Source organism: Saimiri boliviensis, chromosome 1 (assembly GCF_048565385.1).
Source record: "Saimiri boliviensis isolate mSaiBol1 chromosome 1, mSaiBol1.pri, whole genome shotgun sequence".
NCBI lineage: Eukaryota > Metazoa > Chordata > Mammalia > Primates > Cebidae > Saimiri > Saimiri boliviensis.
The window spans coordinates 223793623-223800932 of NC_133449.1; the positions used below are offsets into that span (position 1 = coordinate 223793623).

The 7310-nt window shown below is 34.8% G+C and overlaps 1 pseudogene; it reads right to left on the minus strand.

The window, feature by feature from the left end:
* Positions 1-6581: 6581 nt before the first annotated feature.
* LOC101033939 (ubiquitin-conjugating enzyme E2 variant 1 pseudogene) lies at positions 6582-7014 on the minus strand (annotated as a pseudogene).
* Between the last annotated feature and the right edge of the window lie 296 nt (positions 7015-7310).

The window sequence follows — 7310 nt, forward strand, 5'->3', positions numbered from 1 at the left end:
CCAAATCCATAGGAAAAGGGGAAACACCTCATGAGACAAAAGAATCTGAAAAAATAGCTTTAGCTCTAGACATTCCCTCTGAGAGAGCCTAGCCAAATGAAAAGGAATCAGAAAACCAACACTGCTAATGACAGAACAAGGCTTTTTAAAATCCACCCCCTCCCACAAAATTGCAGTAGTTCACCAACAATAGATCCAGACCAAGAAGAATCCCTGATTTGCCTGAAAAAGAATTCAGGAAGTTAGTTATTAAGCTAATCTGGAAGGCCAGAGAAAGGCAAAGCCCAATGCAAGGAAATTCAAAAAATGATACAAGAAGTGAAGGGAGAAATATTCAAGGAAATAGATACCTTAAAGAAAAAAAAAATCAAAAATTCAGGAAACATGGGACTAACTTATAGAAATGCAAAGTGCTCTGGAAAGTCCCTGTAATAGAATAATAGAATTGAACAAGTAGAAGAAAGAATTTCAGAGCTCAAAGACAAGGTCTTTGAATTAACTCAATAAAACAAAGAAAAAAAAAAGAATAAGAAAATATGAACAAAGCCTCCAGGAAGTCTGGGATTATGTTAGATGGTCAAACCTAAGAATAATCAGTGTTCCTGAGGAAAAAGAATTCTACAAGTTTGAAAAATATATTTTGGGGAAAACTTCCCCAGCCTTGCTAGAGACCTAGACATCCAAACACAAGAAGTACAAAGAATACCTGGGAAATTTATCATAAAAATTTCACCACCTACACACATTGTCATCAGGTTATCCAAAGTTAAAACAAAGGAAAGAATCTTAAGAGCTGCGAGACACAAGCACCACATAACCTATAAAAGAAAATGTATCGGATTCATGGCAGGTTTATCAGCAGAAACCCTATAAGCTAGAAGAAAGGAAATAACCGAGATCAGAGCAAAGCTAAATGAAATAGAAACAAATGAATCACACACAAAAAAATAAAAAGTAAAAAGATAAATGAAACAAAAAACTGGTTCTCTGAACAGGTAAATAAATTGATAAACCATTAGCAAGATTAAACAAGAAAGTTATCCTAATAATTTCACTAAGAAATGAAACAGGAGATATTACAATGGACACTACTGAAATACAAAAGATAATTCAAGACTAGTATGAACACCTTTATGCACATAAACTAGAAAACCTAGAAGAGATGGAAAAATTCCTGAAAAAATATCATCCTCCTAGCTCAAATCAGGAAGAATTAGATGCTCTGAATAGACAACAAACAGCAAGACTGAAATGGTAATTAACAAGTTACCAATAAAAAGATGTACAGTACCAGACAGATTCACAGCTGTCGGTGATATTCAAAGAAAAATTGGTACCAGTACTGTTGGCACTATTCCACAAGACAGAGAAAGAAGAAACCTGCTCTAATTCATTCTAAGAAGACAGCATCACCCTAATGCCAAAACCAGGAAAGGACACATCCAAAAAGAAAATTACAGACTGATATCCTTGGTGAACACAGATGCTAAATTCTTTAACAAAATACTAGCTAACAGTATCTAACAACATTTCAAAAAGATAATCTACCATAATTAAGTTCATTTTATACCAAGAATGCAGGGTTGGTTTAACATATGCAACTCAATAACGTGACACACCACATACACAGAATTAAAAACAAAAATTATATAATCATCTCAATAGATGCAGAAAAAAGCATTTGACAAAATCCTGCATTGCTATATGATTAAAACTCTCAGCAAAATCAGCATACAAGGATGGATGAGCATTGGATCAAAATAAAAATTAAGCATACAATTATACATCTTAATGTTATTAAAATCATCTATGACAAACTCACAGTCAACATAATACTGAATGGGGAAAAGCTGAAAGCATTTCCTCTGAGAACTGAAAGAAGATAAGTCTATAGCATACATGAAGCAAATGATAAATATATTTGGTATTTATTTAAGATGAAAAGAATCACTAAAATTAAAAGGATCACTATATAATAATAGAATGGCCAGTTCATCAGCAAGATTAAGCAATTTAAAATAGTTGTATATCTAAAAAAAAAACAAATTCAAAATATATGGAACAAAATAGTTAAAATTGTAGGAGAAAATTAAACATATCCAATGTCATATTGGGAGATTCATATTATATTTTGTTTGCTATATATTGTTCATGAGATTTTAACTTGTCCAACCAGTTTAGACAATGTTCTAAAAGAGCCTTGTAAGGTCATAAATTTACCTTCTCTTATGATTCTGTGCTTCTATTTCTATTTATAAAGTAGTATTTGTTTTTGCAGCTTACGTAGGATTTTTCTTAAAAAGAATCTCTGCAAATACAGACAATTTTACTTCTTGCTTTCTGATCTTTATACCCTTTTATAGTCCATTTATATTCAATATAAATATGCAGTTGAATATAGGTCTGCCATTTGTCTCAACCATTTTTTATTTCTCCTTTTCTTCATTTCTACCTCTTCTGAAATTAGCGGATGTTGTTTTTAGAATTTTATTTAAATTCATCTACTGGCTTATTTTTTCACCAGTGCAAGGTTATGCTTTAAAAATTTCAACTAAGTTTTTTTTTTTTTAATTTTGAGGTAAATACTTATTCATATATAGTTTGAGAAATAATACAAAAGTTCCTTGTATACTTTGTTAGTTTCCCAAAATTATAGCATCTTATAAATTACATTACAATATTAAAATCAAGATATTAATATTGATACAGTCAATATTCCAAACAGTTCCATCATCAAAGATATTCCTGGTTAGCTTTATAAAGCCACACAACAATCTCTTTCACCAACCTCTCCCATTCCTGACTGCAGTCAGTCACTGATTTGTTTCTCTTTCTTTTCTATTTCCATAATTTTATCATTTCAGGAGTGTTATACCTAGATCTTGTAGTATGTGATCTTTTGGAGATTTGGGTTTTTTTTTTTTTTTTTTTTTTTCATTCAGTATAGTTATCTAGAAAATAAAAATTTTAAGTGTATCAATAGTAATTTCCTTGTTAATACTGAGTCATATTCTATTACAGGGATAAATTTCAGTTTGTTTAAAAATTCAACTATCAAAAGATATCTGGGTTGTTTCCACTATGGGACTAATCTGAATAAAGTTTTTGTGAACACATGTATAAATATTTGTATGAACGTAAATTTTTTCTCTGAGATTTATTGAATTTGTAACTACAATTATTTTCATTGTATGTAGAGATTTCTCAGCAATTATAATATCTGTTACTAAAAATTTCATTCTACTTAGAGTTAATAATGTACTATCCTACCTAAAGTGAAGAACATGTGAGACCTTATAATTCAGTTACCCTATTTTGTATGTATTGAATCTACATGTGCTACAGATTCCACAATTTAAGATTACATTTTAACTTAATCATATGTATTTAAAAGAAAACAGGGTAAATACATAAATGCAAATACTAGTTTTTTTCTACCTACATTGAATTACCCATTTTATATCTATTTCCATTCAGTTAACATTGCTATTAGTGAAGGTCTGCTGCTAACACATTCTTAGTTTTATTTTTGTGGGAATATGTCTTTTTATGCCATCTTTATTAAATTAGATTTGTCATGGATATAGAATTGTGGGTTGATTCTTTTCCCTTTTAAAGTATATAGGTGTTTCTTCACTGACTTGCAAACACAGTTTTGGACAATAAGTCAGCAGTCACTTAAATCGTTGTTACTCCGTATGTATTGTGTCCCTGTTTCTTTCTTATTTCCTGGTTGCTTTTAAAATTTTCTATTTACCACTGTTTTGCAGCAATTTGATAATGACGTACCTAGGCACAATTTTTACTAGTTTAGTCCTGATTAGTGTTTGCTCAACTTGTTGAATCTGTAAATATATTACTTTCAAGAAACTGTAAGTATTTTTTCCAATACATTCTCTATCTCCATGAAAACAAAATACACATATTTTGGATCTTTTGATATTTTTCCACAGACCTCTAAAAACCTTGTTTGTTTCTTTTCAAAATTTCTAACCCCTATTTTTGCAATTATTAGTAGATAAATTTTACTGATATATTTTCTAATTATTCAACTTGATTAATTGTTTTCTCCTGACAATGGGCCTATTTTTTCTGGTTATTTGTATGCCAAATATTGCTGTATTGTATTCTGAATATTATGGATGTCCTTTCTCTTTGTTGTTAAGACCTTAGATTCTGTCATATTTCTCCAGAGTTGTATGCTTGTTTGTTTGTTCCTTTGTTATAGTACACACTAATTTAATCAGATTTAAAATGATATCTCCTGTCATTGGGGAGTTAAATTTTAAGTTAATGTTAACCTTTCAAAAAATTTGTAATTTGTTCCTCACATTACATGTTAACATACAATGGTTTTACTGTTAATGTTTGAACATATTGTAGGTGGCACTTCAAAATTTAGGCAGATTTATACTCAGAGTTTAAGACCATTAATCTATGATTCTCTCTTCTAGGACCACTCTTCATTTACCAGATGCTGTTGTCTCCTTAAAGTCTGCGTTATGATACATCATTCCAGTTAACTGATTTTTTAACACAATAAATTGCTTTTTTTTGGTATGCATAACATTTCAACATTTAATGGTCCTAAACAGAGAGCAAGAGATGCAACTATTTGCCAGGAGGTCAAGCCTGCTAATTTCGGGGATCTGCTGTGTGCACCAGGTTCTTTCTTTTTTTTTTTTTTTTTTTTTTTTTTTTTTTTTTTTTTTTTTTGAGACGGAGTTTCGCTCTTGTTACCCAGGCTGGAGTGCAATGGTGCGATCTCGGCTCACCGCAACCTCCGCCTCCTGGGTTCAGGCAATTCTCCTGCCTCAGCCTCCTGAGTAGCTGGGATTATAGGCACGCGCCACCATGCCCAGCTAATTTTTTTTTGTATTTTTAGTAGAGACGGGGTTTCACCATGTTGACCAGGTTGGTCTCGATCTCTCGACCTTGTGATCCACCCGCCTCGGCCTCCCAAAGTGCTGGGATTACAGGCTTGAGCCACCGCGCCCGGCACCAGGTTCTTTCTTAATTCCTGCTGATGATCTGGAGAAGCAGCAACACCAAAACCCAGGCATGCACTGGATTCCAGGTTCATTTTGTTCCACTTGTCTGATTCAAAACCAGACCCCAACTGATTGCAAGGACTACCAAATGAAAGCCCTGTTTAAAACTTTAATTTTTTTTTTTTTTAGACAAGAGTCTCACTCTGTGGCCAGGAGGTAGGCTGGAGTTCAGTGGCACAATCTTGACTCACTGCAAGCTCCGCTTCCTGGGTTCAAGCAATTCTCCTGCCTCAGCCTCTTGAGTAGCTGGGACTACAGGCAAATGCCACCATACCCAGGTAATTTTTGTATTTTTAGTAGAGACAGGGTTTCACAATGTTGGCCAGTATGGTCTCAATCTCTTGACCTCGTGATCCTCCCACCTCCACCTTCCAAAGTGCTGAGATTACAGACATGAGCCACCATGCCCTGCCCTAATTCAATTTTTAAAAGCAAAAGCAATTATAGAAAAGTAAAACAATTCAGAGGGATCACGTGTGCTTACAAGTTTCTTCACGTTGTCTTCTCCAAGTTCAATCACCAAGGACTAGGACTCTGAGACCTGGCAGGTCTGAGTAACTCTGGTGATCATTCTTTCTACCTTATCAAAACCTGAGCTAAAAACAACGCATCAGCTGATGACAGCAGAAGGTGGCAGGGCTGAGGACCCAATATTCATTTCCCAGGCTACTGGAGAGTGAATAAGCATGGTTCCAAAACTAAACAAGGGAGGTCAGAGACTCTTTCCAACCTTACCTGATGGCTTCTGGCCAAAGGAAAGAAACGTCATGGAAATTGCTGGGGTTATGATGGTGCAAAAAGGAACCTGAGGAGGGGGGAAGAAAAAGCAGCACCCCTCAACAAAGGTGGGGGAGGGAAGATATAAGGAACCCTCTAAATTCCTCACTGAAGGCCAATCTCAGAGGTAAGTGGAGAGGTTACAATCTATTCTTCGGCCAAGGAGGCTACTAGAGGAGCATGGGGACAGGATGATGGTTTGGAAGGGGCATCATTCAAGACATTAAGAAACCAGGGATGCAGGCGAAGCACCCCACATACCCAACAGTGGTCCCACGGGCTGTGACCTGAAACCTTCATGTCTGTCATCACAAGCTCCCAGGCTAGAGGGCTGTTATTGCAGGGAGGATGGGAGGCAGGAGGCTAAGCGGGGAAGGCAGAGACTCCAGGCCATGTAATCAGCAGCAAGCTGATTGTGTGTGTGATGTGTCTTTTCACAGTTGAGTTAGATGAGCCCCATCAGTTATGATGGGAATCAATTTAAAGTGACTTTCTTGATCCCAAAAATTGAACTGCGTGGACAGTGGTTACATGTGAGAGGATGATTTGTTATAGCACAACTTATATATTTCAAATGGACAAAATATTGGTATCATTTACAGTATCTTCAGATAAACTTCCTTTCAATGAGAGGTTCATTTCCAGTACCTTGAGATCTGTAAGACATATCTGGAAAATTTACTATTATAGAAAATGAAGACTGCTTAAATCAAATGGTGGGGAAAGGAAAGGGTCTGTGGTTTTTCTTTTTGATTAATTGTTGTAACACTGTCCTTCAGGTGGCTGAGAGAGTTTCGTATTTCTTTAGACATCAGTAGGGACCAAAACTCTTGCAGGAAAACTGTGATGGTTTGAATTCTGCCATTTTGCCAGCACATATTGCTTTGGGGTCCACCACTCCATTAGAACTATTAACTCCATTCATATTAATTTTTGTTATAGCTCTTACAAAGAGAGTGCTTCCGGGTATTTAGGTTCATGTTCTATTTTAAGGCTGCATATTCGGTTTTCATAAATTATTCTTGGAGGCCCAATTATCATCCCTGCCCATCTTATAAGTGTCATGTCTTTGCAATCTTCTAGACCCTACCTAACTGTGCCATCTTCTACTCCTTTCAAGCCTTCTTCAAGTTCTTCCAAAGTTGGAAATTGTGACTTTCACTCCCAAGCCTGTGGAAGCTGCCATCTTGCATTGCTGTCACTTCTTCTTTTTTTTTTTTTTTTTTTCCCAGATAATACTTGAAACATAGATTTGGGCTTGCTGTGAGATAAAAATACCAGTGCTGTTGTTCTTATCCAAGGACTAAATCCCTTTTATAATTTGCACAATTTGGTTACTCTCCAATGCTTTAAATCACTTTTTAAATATTTTATAATTATCATATACAAGTTACTCTGGCATTAATAGTAGAATTCAATGAAATACTAAAATTGTTATTAGAATGTATATATTTATCTTCCAAAGTCTAATTTTAATTCAAT